General features: G+C 40.3%; 1 protein-coding gene across 6 annotated transcripts in view; it reads left to right on the top strand.

Moving 5' to 3' along the window:
* Positions 1-200: 200 nt before the first annotated feature.
* Positions 201-17,382, top strand: part of mef2cb (myocyte enhancer factor 2cb) — a 68,436-nt gene continuing 51,254 nt past the window's right edge. For 2 of the 6 annotated variants that reach the window (XM_068702862.1, XM_068702861.1), the window contains exon 1: positions 9,760-10,333. The gene's annotated coding sequence lies outside the window, so the exon portion shown is untranslated. Of the gene's footprint in view, positions 427-7,970; positions 8,101-9,759; positions 10,334-17,382 lie in introns of those variants that run through there. The other 4 variants (XM_068702858.1, XM_068702863.1, XM_068702859.1 and 1 more) reach the window with 4 other exon arrangements.

Raw genomic sequence — 17,382 nt, 5'->3', positions numbered from 1 at the left:
TGTGTGTGTGTGTGCTTGGAAGGGGAATGGGGTTGGAGGGGGGATTGGGTGACACTGATCCCTCAGAAGGCTAAATTTATCGAGGAGTGACGGGGACAGGTGGATTCAGCTGGGACAGACGGGTAGGGGGGGTGGTTGTGGGGGGGTGGTTGGAAAGAACCAGACCCGGTTTCAGTTCAGTCAGAGATCGGGGGCAAACACACAACCCAAATCGGGGGTTTCTATTCAAAGCCAGCTGGTCTGGCTTTATCACATGCAGGACATTGATTTCAGGCAATTTGATGTTATTTTTGTTTTCTTTCAGTCAACTATCTCTTTTATTTGTCTTTGTTTTTGATTTTTTTTACTTTTGAACTGCTTGATTGAGCTGGGCCTTAGCCGGTGCTGCGGGGTGTAACTTCCTGGGGAAGCAGAGAAACAGCACGGGTGAGTTTTCACAGTACACCTATTCCCTTCCTTCTTTCCTCTCCTCTGGATCTCATTCTGGCAGTGGAAAACCTGTCTCTGTCAGTATTTAAAACCATGCTCCGCACAGTGGGTCATGACATGTTTAACAGATTAAGCCATAATTTTGATATTTGAGCTGCTCAATTTCAACTGAAATTCATTTTGAAGTGCTGTTGCCTAATTGTTTCATTATAGCCTTGCTGTATTCGGTGAATGATGCCTTTGTCATGTTGCCCAATATAGAAAAGACTGTACCAGTATGAACAAGGCCAAAAGATACACTTAATTGGTGTTAACTTTGAGTTTTTTTCTGATCTTGACAAAGTCAAAAGACACCAGAGAAGCTGAGGGAGGAGTCACGTCCCAGCTGTTGCCAATCACCTCTGTGGAGCACTTGGCGAATCACTTATTGAGGCTCCTGAAAGTGTGTGTGTTTAAGTTTTAAAAGTCTACACTTTCATTTCTCTCAGGCAAGACAAATGGTTTCAGTCGCTAAAGTGGAACTTTATATTGTGTTTCTCTGCTTCTAATTCTTCACAGTCAGTTTAGGTTGCTGGTACTTTTAAGGGTAATTGCTTAGAACATCTCATTGCACAATCTGGAGTTATCAGCGAGAGAAAAGAGCATGACCTTAACATGCTGTTTGCTGTAGAAATGACTCACTCCCTCAAGGTAGCTACCTAAGTGGCAACTACACACTTCAGTAGCAATATGTGTCACACAGTTGTGTGTTTAAGTAAGACATGTTTGGCAAACTTTAGAAATAAAGGAGAAAACTTTTGTCATATTAAATGAACAGAGTGGGGTTTATTTCCAACCATATGGAATTAGAAACGGTCTCTACTGTAGGGCACTTGTCCCAAAACAACCAAATGGAATTTCATACTAAAGCAAAGGCTTTGTTTGATTTTAATGAGTGGTGAATGACTCTGTTGGACATTTTCCTTCAACATTTGATGTAACTGTAGCTTTTGGATGGAATGAAAGGAGAAGTAATATTGTTCCTGAATTTGACATGCTTGTACTTTGAGTGAATTTAATTTTTTTTGATTTTGGTTTTGCATCCAATTGCTTTATACAATATGCTATTACAACTACAATAAACACTAATAATGAAAATCCGTTTCATTCCACCCTCTCCAAGCAAACAATACTGTAACAAGCTAAAATAGAGGAAATTAACAGATTTATATATAAAGATATAAGTTGGCACCCACTCATGTCCCTTATTTCATACCTGTCCTCTTGCTATTCACCCAAAGAGGCAGGACCTGAGAAACTTTGACCCAGTTTACAGGAACCGCTCAGTCCTCACTTATTAGGCTTTCTGCCCCTGAATTCCACGGCTTTGATGGTCAGCGGAGTTGAGGAAGTGCGTTGTTATCTTTCTCTGTAGGGTGGCGAGCGCTCTTACGCAGTTGCCTCTCTGCCTTTGAAACTCTCCTCATCCTGTCACTTCACCTTCACACTCTGCTAATAGTCTCATTGTTGCTGTTCTTTGTGATATAGCGAGGGATGTTTGTTCATCTCCACTGGTAATGTCTGATATGTGACTATAGATTGAATCTAATGCTATTTATAAATGAATGGGAGGATTGCAATGCAGCATAGAAGTAATTTGCTGTTTGATTACTCTGTAACAGCCTCTGAAAGAAAGCATAGCAGTATATAGGGTAGTAGTTAGTTTCCATGGTTATTTGGTGGGCACCACTGATCCAGATGGTCTTAAGTATGTTACTGTAGAAAGTGCATTTCATTTGTAAAAGAAATGATCACAGAAACCAAGACCTATAACACATGTGGAAGCAGTTTCAATTGTGATTTGTTCCACTGTTATGGCTCACAGTAATGGCATAGTCATTTTTCTCTTATTTTTCATTCTCTTTATTATTTAATTTTGGAACATTTCCAGCAGCAGTCCAGCCTCTTCTATGAAAACTCTCTTTCCATCTACCCCCCTGAGCACTGTTGAGGCCAGAAAACAGTATGACGCTCTGCCGTCACTATACAACGCCTGTGTGCCGGGGCCGCCTAAATCTACAAAACACGAGTGCTGGCGCGAGGCAGCTTCTTTGATCTGCAGCTAATCTCAGTTGCCTGCCTCCCCTCTGATCATGTCTGAATAAGAATGAGTCGGGGGTGATCCTGGAGGCACAAAGAGCTTAAGACGCTGCCGCTCGTCTGCCGAGCTCCACCGTGTAACGCGGGCCTGCGCCGATGGTCGCTAGGCCTCGCTTATGCATCAGAGCTGGGAAACCCTCATTTAGACACACATTATATTCCACTCCACTTGCTTTTCTTCACATTGAGATGCTATCAGCTGCTTGTTGAGAATGTGGGAGAAGTTGCATAGCCATGCTGAGTGATCTTTAATTGTCAGGGGAATTGGCTGAGGTCAACAGCTGCAGGAGGGACTTCTGCTGTGTAATGGTTACTATGGGAATTGAAAACAGTGATGACTTTAAGTTTTTGTGCTTTAGCTGAATGTATTTTACCATGAAACAGGTTAGGTCCCTGTCAGTCTAACACTTTATCAGTAAAATAGAGATCAAATGATGACCTAAGGAAATCTTTATGCTAAACCCTGATATGAAATCACTGAGATCACACTACTAGCCTGAACTAAAATAATATTTTAGAATTTCTGTAACAGCTTTAGTCTGTTAAGTAGTCTGAAATCCCAAAATTCCCATACCTTTACAGAGAATGGAGCCTCCTGGAGTGGCACTTACAAAATTCAATGGATGATGCACAATATATCCTCCAAACCAAACAACCAAATATATTGTAATTGCCTTCCAAACATTCTGATCTGGTATCAATTTGTCAGTGTTTATCTAATCACACATTATAAAATATATTCTTATGACTGCTACCACCACTATGGTTAGTATTTGGTTAGGTTCAGTCACAGAACATACTTGGTTAAGGTTAAGGAATGCTGTTTCATTGCTTAAGTTTAGGGAACTATTGTGGTCATGGTTAAAGAAAACCAATGTTGACATTTAGAGGAAATGGGAAACAAACAGCGGTCTCTCATGTCAAAGTCCATCTAAACCAACAGGTCAGGTTAACATTGAACAAACTACCAGTCCTGTCATTTGGTGAGCAATATGTTAACCAAACTTCAATGGAAAATAATTTATAATCTAAGTTCACATGTGCTATGACAGTTCTTGATTCATATCATTTACACATTTTCATGTTGTTCATTGAAATAGGGATCTATTCCATTTCTGCATATTTAACATTAACACTGTTTCAGACACAGCTTTTGCACCACTTCAGGAAACACTAGTGGGCACCTCTTGTACACAGACATAAAAAGAAAATCTATCATTGGCATCTCCCCTTTAAGCGCACAATAAGAGAAAGGGCAGCAAGAATAATGAAATAACTGTTCCTGTGTTGGAGCAGTTCATAGGGAATTACTTTCTAACCATTCCGCCACAAAGGAAAAATCATTAGCAGAAAGTGAGTTTCTTTTTTTCCCTCGCATGAAGCAATCTAGTGCAGACAAAGACAACTTTGAGCCCCTGATATACAGACAGAAGGTCCAGCAATTAAACTTACAAGAGAAGACATAGGAAGAGGAGGGGGAGAGGAGTGCCAGTGGCTGGGATTAGAAAGTAAATTGAAATAAGAATATTTGAAATGGTTTACATGGGATAATTGGTACTGATATTAAATTTCTGTGACAGTAAAATGACTTTGCTTAAATGTTTAGATGATTTCTCTGAATGACAATGTTATTATGCTACCCACTGAATAAGAATAACCTAGGGTTGAAAAACAATAGTGTTTAAACTCTGCATGGAGACCTCCAATAAACCCATGCAGTAAACTAGTTTATTCTGTGCTGAGAAAGATGCAGAGCTCCCCTGCAGGCAGCACATTTTATTACACAGCAGTGCCTGAATGCACCTCTACGGGCAAAATGTGCTTTTCATATGTAGCAGGTGGTGAACTGATGGCACCTGTCACGTACGTATATGACATGCAGGATATTAAAGCATTTTGATTGTAAAATCAGTAAGCAGTTTTGACAGTTTAATCAAGATATTTCATTTGCAGATATCAAGTCAGAATAATCAAATAATTTCTGTCAACAGCTGCTTTTACTTCTAAATATTAAAATGTCATTTGTATGTTTGTCTTGTGGAAACAATTTCTTATCATACATTAAATTCAAGAGACGACATAGTTTGGTTGTTCAAATTGTAAGTTTCATATATCCAGCACAATGATCAGTGTGAACCTTCTCAGCAGGTGGCAAAGCGTGTGTGAGTGTGTGTATCCGTATATCTACATATTCACAAATAGAAGATAGTATACAAAGTGAAGAAGCAACAGGTCTGATCAACAGCTCGGCCAGCGGCACTGTGTCTCAGCCAGTCAGCGCAGTCACAGGACCATGGGGCTTTTCCTATGATGTAACTGGAGCATCAGGCAGAACAAAGGGAGAGCTTGTTGTTCAGCTTGTGCCTCATCCATAATGCATAAAAGGTGTACAGACAGAATACTGTTGGTTAAACACGACACATGCAAATCACCAGCGCCGTCTCTCCTTTAACACTGCTCGGTAAGGGGTCGTTACATGTCTATTACAGTTCCAGAGGCCTTCTGACTTTGTTATTATTGCATTCAAGTCTGTTCTGTATGGTTTGATCCAACAGGGTGCTGTTCTGAAACTGAACTGTAAGGACAAGGAAATATATGAAATGGTACAGTGAATTTACTGCTGGCCAGACAGTTAATGGCCAAACCACACAGAAAAAAAACTTGTTATTGAAAACAAGGCTCTGTATAGTTTCACTGAAGAATGAGTCATTCCATTATAGAACACAGCAGCTAATGATAAGTAGACATAACTTTTTCTAAACTAAAAGAATTGCAATCACTGAGGTGGATTTAAGTTGATGAGATGTGGGAACATTTAATGTTCAACTCAAAAATCTGTGATTCCTTTACTTTTTTTTTTTTTAAGTGAACCTGATGAAAATAAAATAAATGACTGTATTTAATGTAAGACTTTTCCAATTTCCAAGGTAACTTATCTACATAACATATTCAAATATACTATATTTACATATAAACATTTTTTTTAAAGGTAATTACCACAAGGTGCTAATACAGTATATATGGTCTTGACTCAAAAACTGCATTATTTCAGTCGTAGAATTGTCAAGGTAATATTGCTTGCAATCCAAATTTAGGAAGGCGAAGGTCACATTACAAAAGTTCAGTGAGTGCACAAATAAATACTATTCTGAATTTCTTTGTTTTATATATTTTGTAATATGAGGACATATGATTTCAGTTAATTAAAACTGATTTTCTCACCTTTGCTCCCCTAATTATACTGTACAGTGGTACAATTCATGCAACTATAATTACTGATGATATTGCCCTCTGAGTTTCATTATAAACCTTATTAATAAGGATCTCTGAATCATGTGTAATATAACGCTGATTTACACAAAGACCAAGTGCAGATCGGCAAGGAAATGTCTCACATCTTTCCTACTAAGTGTGAGATTACTTCTAAAGAAGTTTTTTTCTTCCGAAGAACAGAACCCAGGCTCATCAAGTCCTGCTCAATATGAATGTCATTAACACTCAAACATTCATGGAGACTATTACACACATTATTCACTCAAACACATATGACACATACACTTGTATAAGACTAAGTTTTTGTCTTTTTCTTTCCATTTTACTTCATTGTTTATTTCTTCTGGCTTAAGTATTTCTCATAACTAAGAACACAGAATTTAATGATACATGCTGCTTCTTCGGAGGCTCTTCCTTCTGGTTAATACTAATGATACTAATACTAATGATAATTGATATATTTATTCATAAAGTCCCAATTAAATATTAGCATTATTTATTTAGGCTTCAGTCTTAAAATATTGTTATTGAGACTGTCCCTCAAACAACCATAAAGGTCTACCCTAAAGACATGCACACACACACACAAACACACACACACAGACGTGCAGAAGTAAGATCTATAGATCCCCAGCTGAGCCTGTGAGTTAAATTGGCCTGCAGGTCTTTCTGTTACCCCTGTGAAGCTTGGTCGTCACATCATGTCGCATCAATCTACTGTCAAAACACCAAACGTCTCTCATATTCATTAGGGAACGAACGCAGGAAGAATGACTGAAAGCAGTAAATACCAAATGAAGCTTGAAGCATCCTCAGACATATCTGATATACAACAAGTACTCCATGTGTCTTGTAGTGCTTCTGTAATAAGCACTGAGCTAATTCTCAGGAGCAGTGAGGCAGAGAGCTTGACAGCATCATCTACTGTGACAGGCAGATTGTGTTTTCACGTGAACGTGATCGACAACAGATTGCACTGAGCCCGGGCTGTTCCTGTTTGCCCTGGAAATGTGTTAGTGTTTATCTTTTGCTTGAGAGAGGCATTCCTTTCTTTCTCCCTCCGTTACAAAAAAAACACACACGTTTTCAGGCGAGCTGTTTTGCATGTGTGTGTGACACACTCTGTGAAGTGACTGCCAGCAGAGGCTTAAGAAACAATCCAAGCAAGATCAATATCAGCAAACCGCACTTATGTGTTTGACTTAACATGCAGTCGCAGTTTCCCCTCTTCTCTTTTTATGCACAGTTGATGCCAAACCTTGCGAAATTGCATTTACCCAAAAGCCTAACGTGTGTGTATACACATTATGACATATTCAAAATTACATAATTGTATTGGCAAACTGTTGATTTCTCTCCATCAGGTTTTGATGAGACTGTCAACCCAACACACACACACTGAACACACGCATCAGAATATAAGTTCTGGATTGCGTGTTCTGGCTAATGAGTTGAGCAGGGAAAGTTTCAGATAGCAAGAGACTAATAATCTAGTTTGTTTTCATTGATGAGAAACATAATTTGGCTCAAGATAACACAAATGCCACAAACTACAATATTTAACCTAGAGCACGCTCTGCTTGTTTGATCACACTTATTGTGTTGCTAACTCTAAATGTATCAGCTGTAAAACGCATAATGTGACACACTGTGAATGGCATATTATAATGTAACAATAATCTGGCTATAATGCTATAATGAGTTGTTTCTATCACATTCAGATTTAGCCGTAGACCCCCACTTGGTAGTCTCAAGAGCAAAATATACAGTAGGTCTTTCCTACTTTGCATTAAATGTGTGAGCCTAGAAGGAGACTGTAAGTATGCCTTCACTATAAGTTTATCCCTGTAGACAAGTTAGACAGTCATTAATGAATATGCATGAGCCAGTGTTTGCCTCGTTTAATGATTTTTCACCATTCAAATATATTCAATCCACCTCCCCCCATTTATTTCTCTGTACTTCATATGGACATTAAACACACACACACACACACACACACACACACACACACACACACACATATGTTAACATGGATCCTGCTCACTATGTGCATGCAAACAATTACCATTTTAATGGCAGGTTCACTCTCTCTTCTCCTCACGCTACCCTGTGTTACTACCTCCCAGGTGCCAACCAAAGACAACCTCAAGCACTGTGAACACTGAAAGGACCTCTCCGATGAATTGCTGACAGGCAGCAAAGAAATCTACGAGACTGAGGGCACGCAAGACGGCTGACGAAGGAATATTGAACGTGGTATGTACGATCATCCAGGCACCCATAGGTTTCCATACGTCAGTGACATGTTAATGCAATTGCCAGTAGCATGTATCTGCACGGAGGAACTTGTCTACTGAGGGTGTCAAACCTGTATGCTTCATACAGGCTGATATGTGACGCCATTGATATCTGCCATGTTGCATTTATGAACCCACTGTGTCTAACAGACTACACCTTATTGATTATTATGGAGGTCTGGGGGGCCAGAGGAAATGCTATTAAAGATTAAAGGGTCAGGTGATGTGAAGGTGGTATCCCGAGTCATCAGACACCAGCAGCTTCAGTTACAGGCTGTAATGTCCGCCCGTCAAGCAGATTAGCCAGCTTGATTTATTTATTAACTGATTTTATGTCCCGCCATTTCGTACCCTGACTGACTGACTGGCATACATGGCTTACGCTTCACAGGTGAACTTGTAAGGAAAGGAAAGATTAGGACGCTGCTTGGTGTCCACTTACACTTCACGCAGTCTGTAGTGACAGGCATGTGCTGCAAAGCTGTAAACTCAAAGGGAAACTGCTTCGCTATGTGTCTGCATTTAGACAAAAAAAGTGTGGCTGGACTAACATTTTCAGTAAAAAGTGGATGGTGCTCAACTGCCAATACAATGAAGATGAGGAAAAGATTAAAAGTCAACAAAAGATGTTTTCATCCTGACAAGGAGAATTTAAGGGGCGAAGCCTCCTTGAATGATTTTAGTATGAAACATGGTAAACGATTATCAACTATATGTAAAACTTCAAACAGACTTCAAACAATTATTTTCTTTTTCTGAGGATGGATTGATGAAAACTCGAGTGTGAGAACTGATGGTGTATGGGAGTATAACAGGCTCCATTCAAGACAGCCGCTCTTTAAACTGATACCGCGCCCATATAATGTGAGTATAATAGAACCACAGTATAACAAGGCCTATCTGGGATACATCTCTGTACAGACTGCCTGTCTGTGTCTTATCTGAAGTGGCAAACTTGCTGTTCTAATTGTTATCTTCACACTAATAGAGTGGATGTTTTGAAATCATTTGGTTGGATGGATAAAGGCTTGGTAATTCCCCCATGCTTACTGTCTGTGTCAGGGCTTATCTGAAGGAGATAGCTGGGTCCTGGAGAATGATTGGCGGCGCGCTGGAGGTAGGACGTTTGTAGAGACTCAGACAGGAGGCCACAGTAATGTTTCACAGACATGGAATACATCTGTTGAGAACGGAATGATTGTATTATATGGGGTTTACTGAACAAGATATACAAGTTGAATCTACTTTAATTGCAAGAAGCATATACAATGAAGTTTTCCTCCTTCTTTCTAATGTTTTCCTGAGTCTAGAGATTTGCCTATTCTGTCTTTTTTTCCTGCATGAAACAACAGGCCAGGCCACAACTAAAACATAAACTTTGGCGGCTGGATTTAGCTGTAAATCGGCTAAAGATGCTTAACGTGCTCTCCGTTGGTTCATTAGTTAAGCACACATCCCCCATCATCTTCCTCTAGTGGTCCTCTCTGAGCAGTTAATTGTCCGTCCACTCTATCGGGGCTGGCGCGATAATAAAGCATTAAGAGCCGTGCCTCTTTCATTAAAGTAGAGTTGGGAAATGTGAGCCCGCCCCCTTTCAGGAGTCAAAAAAAAAAAAAAAAGAGAAGAAAAAAAAATCGATTATTTCTCGTCGCACTGGGAGAGGAGAGGGTTTGGGGAAAGACTCGGTCAGGATTGTGGGAAGGAACAGAAAGAGCCTCTCAACATCACCTCACCATCAAGATCCAGACCTCCAGCAGTACAGAGTACCAGCATCACCTCCACCATCACCGCTCCACCGGGTCCCTCTCCGCTCACCGGCACCTCGCAGAGAGACCAGGCGAAGCGTCCTCGCCGCCTCCTGAGCAGACACTGTCCGATCAGAGAGAGAGAGAGAGAGAGAGAGAGAGAGAGAGAGAGAGGGAGGGAGAGAGAGAGAGAGAGAGGGAGAGAGAGAGAGGGAGTAGTTGTCTCTGACATTATAGAGACTCCTACCACGTACTGTAGGTTACTTTTTTTCCTCCCGGCGACGTCCTCAGCTAAGTTGCGCTCCTGGATTTTAAGTGCGTCTTGGCTAAGTCCGTCCCCATCAAGCAGCAGCTTCAACCCCTCCTGTCAGTCGGCCGGACCAAACAACCGGCGGACCGCTTGTTGTATCTTTCACTTCACCCGGACAAGATTTCATGCGAAATAAAGTAAGTGCCGCGCTCGCACTCACTCGCAAACATCTACAAGACACGTTGCATCATATGATACGTATTTTCAATCTTCCAGAGAGAAACTTGAGGGTCTATTTTGATGCGCGCTTCCTCCTCAACAAAGTACAGTTACTGCGTCTATTGATTTGTTGGGACCCTGATCGACTTATGCCGGTGACAGCTATGTCATATAATTACAGGCTGACATCAAGTAGCTGTTTATGGTCTATTAGGAGCTAGTCAAGGTCTGTCTCGTGTTTTAAGTAGAGTTACTCTTGTCTCGACCTTGTGTAGCTTTCTCATGTCCACATGCAGGCGCGAAGCCCCAAAGCCACATCTACTCAATACGCATGCCCTCCTTAATAATATAACATAATACAGTATGTTCTTCTCTTCTGCGCTGTGGGGTGGCACATGAAAAGTTACACTTTATGTTTAGTTTAAAATGTAGTGTTTAATCTACCTGATGTATACGATTTTACTAAATAATATAAGAAACTTTCTTTCAAAGACAATTGAAATTAAAAGAAAAAATACATGGAGAAGTTTTTACTTCTTTCACTACATATAATTAGCTTAAAGCAACATAATGCAGGTAAACTCACTGCACATGAGATGGCCTTACTTACTTTGTGAATATGTAATTATTTACCAGTGGTTCACACGGACTAAACTGAGGTGCACTAATGATCACAATCATCACATAAAATAAGGATAACCCACACATAGGCAACTTTCATTAAATATATTAGAAAAGACTGAATGGTGTAAACATTAAACATTTCCAAACTACAATTCAAGAAAAACACAGTTTGCTGGACTTATTTGAGCATTAGTTCAAGCAGACTAGAACTGTGAATCAGGGTTTTAGAGAAGGTTCGGTGTGTTCAGGTGTGTTATAATTTATTCTTTGTGACTGAGATTGTTTCGACTTATTTAACTACATTGAGCATGTTATAATTATTCAGTGAGTTTAGTTCACATGGCTCAATTGAACCTGTTGCAGTGAGAGGATTAATAATGACACCATAATTAACCTGTGGCAACTTTTACAGGTTGCAGCTTTAGAAAAATGTATTTGCGATGTACTTAAAGCGTGGATATGAAGCCCACTGATGAAATATGCTGATTAACTAATGATGATTATGAAATTTTAAATTACTCATTTCATTTGAATTTAGACAGATTTTGGAATTGACTGGGCTGTGTGCATTTAACTCACATTCATTAATATAAGCATAAACGATAATATCTGTACGGATATGCTTGTGCATCTGTTAAAAAGTTAAACAGCAATTATAGTACCGACATAAATACAGTCCCTTTTTTAAGTTAAAAAATATTGTGATGAATAGACCTGATATGATATTCACAGCACATTTTGAGATATATAACAACTATTATTTTTGAAATGGCCTATTAGTGATATTTTGAGGGCAAAGAAAATTTTTTAAATGATAAAGTGTTTCTGTTTACTACAGCGTATCAACCTTATTTGTGACTCTGTGAAAAGCGTGCTGCATACACTTAGTCACTTACATTTCACTAAAAATGATACATTCGATATAAAGTATATGCAACGTGACATACATTTTTTACATTAAAAAAAAAGTACTTTTCTGTGCATTGTCCCACTACTTTTTATAATCCTTTATGGTGTTTTATATGAGTTGTTTTTTCATGAAAAAATATATAAAAGTGTATTAGTCTATAAAAAGATTTTACACATTGGCCTTCCCTTTTGCCCATCGTCAATGAAGTTGTTCTGTGTGGCCTGTCTGGCCTGTTGCTCTCTTGGGATTTAGCGTTAGGTTAATCCGCTCAGAGGAAGGTGAGCGCTCGCATGTGGACCCACGATTACACACAGAGGACTCTGTCAGCCAAGCTCTGTAATCTCAGAGACCCTATACAAACACACACACATGCACGCACGTATGCAGTCGCATGCAAATTCACACAAATGCCTAGGCAAAAGCATGGTCTTCCTCCTTTCCCTCTCTGTCTTTCTGTCACACACACACACTCACACGCATGCACACACACACACACACACACACACACACACACACACACACACATGCACACACCGACACCCACACTAACTGGCCCGTGCTGCTTTTGTTTCTCTTATTCTCTTAAGACCTCTCCCTCATGACAAATCATTTAGGATTTTGGGCACTGATTCACAAAACCAACATTGACAACAAACTCTTACCCCTTCACACAGAGAGGGATTAGAAGGTCACGTGTCCCTGTGATTGGCCAGGGCATTGAGCCGATTGTCAGGGCACTTTGCAGTACACCAGGGGCTCAGTAGAGCTTTAGTTAAGTGAAGGGAACGGACACATTGTGTGCCATGGTCAGGGTTTTGCCATGTGTTTTAAAGGTGCTCAGACAAAATCAGCATAGATAGGATGGACTGCTGCTTATAGCTTTAATCAAAAATGTCTAATATAATTCCTGCACCTTTTAAAAAAAAAAATTAAAAAAAGGAGTAAAGTATACCACTGTGCTGCCTCAGAGCATAGACATGTAATACTGTACAGCAGGCATATTGCAAGATTCCCTCCTTCTATGAAAACATTATTCTTAATGGAAACATCAGAAGCATTTATATTTAAGCAAATAATTTAATGGCCCCTTTTGCTATGCTTTAAAGTTTTCTTTTCACTAATGGTTTCAAATATTTTGGAAAGGGTTTTGCAGAGTTTGTTCAGTTAAACATCAGTAAAACACTCATTTGCAGATTGCAGGTTGGCAAGATCTGCAGGTAGATATTGAAGTACTGTAATTGGACTTCATGCCCTTTGGCTCAAATAAGAAGGTAATATAAGAGTCAATTGTGGAGAATCATATTTACCTCATATATAAGGAGCATATAATATCTTAAACTGTCAAGAGACATGCCTGTATATCCTGTAAATAATGCAGCATACTTTCGTTCTTTCAAATACATGTATCAGAGAACACCAACAATCTAGATGTCATAGAATAAAGTTAACCTCTCCTTAAAAATGTATCTGACACAAATACTGTAGAAATGTTAAGCCAATTGCTTAGAATAACTCCTTTTCTAGCCTGTTTATAAGCAGATGAAAATACCTCAGTTTTATAATAACTCAAGGGCTTGTTGTATTCTTGTTTATTGCACAAGGCAGGTGTTCCCTCTTTTGCTACATGGAAGGAAAAGTCTTTTCATGGTTTTCATACATTTTAATAGTGCGAATGAAACGTGGAGGGCTCAACCTCACCATGTGTTTATTTACTCATTTTAAAAAGACCTCCCTTTCTTTGTCCTAACTGTTGTGCATGTTAGAAATGTTTACCCAAATGTTTCTGTGCCTTTGGAGTACTGTCTGTATAGCTTCATAAGAGCTGCAATTAATCGTGAAACTTAAAAAGTAATAATCTAAAGTAAATAACACAGTCCTTGAATGGTTTATGGTGGATCGAATGCATATATTTGAATATGTCCTGTTTTTTGCATAATGATGCAAAGTCTTCCTCTGTCTCTATCTAGTAATTAACGGTGACGTTCAGCAACTTTCTCTGTACGCTGTAAGTGGATGGGGGTGTATTGGGTTTGTTCACTGGGGTGTTAAAGATCACAGAGGAATATATCAGCCTTTGATGTTTAATTGTATTGTAAAACACACTTTAGAATATTTCTGCATAAAGTAGTTTTCTGGCTGTGCTGTACTTTGTGTTTGCTGTTTCTTTGTGTGTTTGTCTGTCAGTATGTGCTGTGTGTCTGGGAGGTGTGTGTGCGTTCAAGTTTGTGTCTCGTCTCCGTCTGTTTGCGCGTCGGAATGTTTGTGCTTTTGTGTTGTTGTTTTTTTTTTGTCTTGAGTTTTGTGAGGTTGTCGCTGGTGTATATTCAAATGAAAATGCGTGTATTTCTTTTTCTCCTTTATTCTCACACTGAAGAGGGTAGGATTTGATGTCTGGAATGATGGAGCAGTCTGGAAAACAGTGTCAGTGTGAGGGCTGAAAAGGCAAACTGAGAAGACAGATGCGCAGAAAGACAGAGAAAAAAAACCACACAGAGATAAAACATAGATAGAAATGTATTGCAGCTTAGGTGACTTAAGAGCAGAGCGACAGAATATTTGGCCTCTAAACAGGTATTCTTCATTAAAGAGTGATGCTTTCGTGATGTCATGCTTAACACACTGATGAACAGGATGTCCTGCCTTCCTCTTCCTGTTTCCTGTTTCCTGCCCGGCCTGTTGGTCTTTGTGGCAGCAGCTGCCTGCTGGGTGGTCTTTGCTCAGTAGTGCTGACCACACAATCATATCGTCAGCTGCAGCCCACCTAAAGAGACACCCAAAACACCTCACCATACTTGAGGCCTGCTCCCTGAAATATTTGGACAGGGAGAGAGTCCGGGAGGAGAGAAGGCAGGAGGAGTACAGTGAGCAGAGGACTTTGAATGATAAGACAAAGAGAAACATTTAGAGTAGAACAGAGGTTGGATTTCATTGTCTAAACATTGGATGGTTCGGATCAGGCTGAATGCCTCAGCATCAAGACTTAAATCGGAAAATGAGAGTTAAATTAACACGTTTATATATTAGTTCATTGACTTCCCCACCAGACACTTTAGTTGCCTTCCTGTGAGATTTGTAATCTTTATTTAGTAGCAGTGTAACGGACAGAATCCAGGCAGCCTAGTCTGTGATACCACATACATACAGTGTATATCTGTAATAGCTGCTCTAAACATGTGTGGTAAATCCGGAATTAACTGGGAATCCTTTTTAGTGTGTTCTAGGGGTTAGTTTGAGGGAGAAGTATTTGCTGTCCATGTGCATAAATCTGGCGACAGAAGGCATGTTCCATCATAAAACACAGTACCTGACCTGTGAACGTTGAGGAGCAACTTCATACCCCCTAATATATTTTCAGAGTCCCCCCCCGTCTTCACCATCTCCCTTTAGTGTGGCACACATTTGGACTACACCCAATGCCAAAAAAAAAGAGGTGTGGAGAAAGGGAACGAGTGAGAAAAAAATGAAGAAATGTTTTCCAGCGGCTGTAATTTATCTTTGTCACGACTGCAACATAGCCGAGTCATTCTGCAACATAGTCCAGTGAGACGCACAGAGGTAGCTCTGTGCCTTGGCCCCACACAAGCTCACATCCATCTGAAACCCCTGCCACAATCTGCGCCGCTGCCGCCACTGCTCCCCATCCGCGCTGCTGCAGAGCTTCACATTGCTGTTGCGTATTTTAGCAGATCTTGTGTTCACGCTAGATTCAGAGGAATAGGCTTTTGTGTGATGTTGCTCTTGTAATAAAACACTGTCACACTAAATTGCCACTAATAGGCAACGCGATTGATAAGTCTATCTCTTTTTTTTCTACTCTAAGGAAGAATATTAAAGTCTTAAATGCAATGCTTATTTTTCATTTTAGAGTCTCAGTTTTCTGGGTAAAGTCTGTAACATCAGGAGGTTCGCTGAACAACTCCGAGGGGACCGCGCTGTTGAAAATGCTGTTAACACCGTCTAAGTCGAGAAACAGCTATATAAGAATCCACGCTCAGTGCTCTCCCTCTTCTGCACAGCACACAACTTAACCAGGCGGTGTTCTGCCAAAGTCCACACCAGTGTTCCTTTCCACTGTCATCTGTGCCATTCCCACACCAAAGGCCAGCCTGTAAAAGAATGCGCAGCACCGGACTGTTTTAAACACTTTTATTACTCAGATGACCAGAAAAAAAAGTCAGGACAAAGAAAAGAAAAGGGGTGTTGCTGCCTGCTACATGAAGAAATTTGAAAAAGAGAGAAATTAATTGTGCTCAAACTTTTCAGCTAAAGTGTATCTGAAATCTTAGACTTAATAACACTCAATAACATACAGCAATATGAAATGCCCCTAGGGTGGAGAATGGTGAAGCAACACCCCCCTACACCCTTTCTCTCTCTCTCTCTCTCTCTCTCTCTCTCTCTCTCTCTCTCTCTCTCTCTCTTTCTCTCTCACTCTTTCTCTCTCTCTCACGCTCTCTTTTTTGTTTTAACTTTTTTTTTTTTTTTTTTTTATCCCGGCTCCTTCTGCCATGTGATGTATGGCTTTTTCCTACAGTGGCTCTTCCAAAGTGCAGCTCGTGATGTCATTAATTTTATTCATACTTTATGGATGCTTTGTCTGGAAAAAAAAACCGAGAGAAAAAGGAGAAGATAGAGAGAAAGAGAGCCGCCTATAGAGGCAGAGAGAGAGAGAGAGAGAGAGAGAGAGAGAGAGAGAGAGAGAGAGAGAGAGAGAGAGAGAGAGAGAGAGAGAGAGAAAGAGAGGAGAAGAGATGGTGTTGCGGAAGGAGATTTTCAGTGCAGTTGCATGTATAATGAATGAGGGGGCACTTTGTTTGAAACTCCAGCCCGGCGCTTCACTTCAAGGTTTGCTGGGCAGAGTGGGGCCTTGTGATCTCACACCAGCCACTCTCTTCATCCTGCCAATAGATGCTTTCACCTGGCACTGTCGTTCGACCCAGTGGAAAAACAAATAACCTTGTGTGTGTGTGTGTGTGTAATAGAAACACAGAGAGAGAGCACTGACAATAGAGCAAGGGGTTGGGTGGAAAGGGTGAGGAGCGGGTGAGAGAGGAAAGAGGTGAGTTTGTATAACAGTGGCAGTGCAATGACGCCCAGACGATACTGAGGAGAATACTGGCACCCAGCCCACACTTCCTAAATAGTGCTCTCTACAGAAATAGCTCAGCCTTGATATTGACTTTTGTCTGGTGTGTGTGTGTGTGTGTGTGTGTGTGTGTGTGTGTGTGTGTGTGTGTGTGTGTGTTAGTGTGTGAGCATGCTCGATAGGAGGACAGAGATGGTTTCGTTGTCTAGTGAGGCGATTTTCATTTTGTTAGTATCTGTTGTTAATTCTTATACAGTGTTGTTGGTAGGCATTTTTTTTTACGCTTCTGGAATGTGCGTTTCTGTGTGAGGAAAGGAGTGAGTTGCCTTTATTATTTGGGATATAAATGGCCTCTGTCTTATTTTTGGACCTGTGCTGGACTCATGGTTTTATAAATAGCTGAGGAA

This window comes from Cebidichthys violaceus, unplaced genomic scaffold, assembly GCF_023349555.1.
Source record: "Cebidichthys violaceus isolate CVI_PGR_0920_01 unplaced genomic scaffold, fCebVio1.0.p SCAF_9, whole genome shotgun sequence".
Taxonomy (NCBI): Eukaryota; Metazoa; Chordata; class Actinopteri; order Perciformes; family Stichaeidae; genus Cebidichthys; species Cebidichthys violaceus.
The sequence above is the reverse complement of the archived record's forward strand: the minus strand, read 5'-3'. Positions and strand labels throughout refer to the sequence as shown.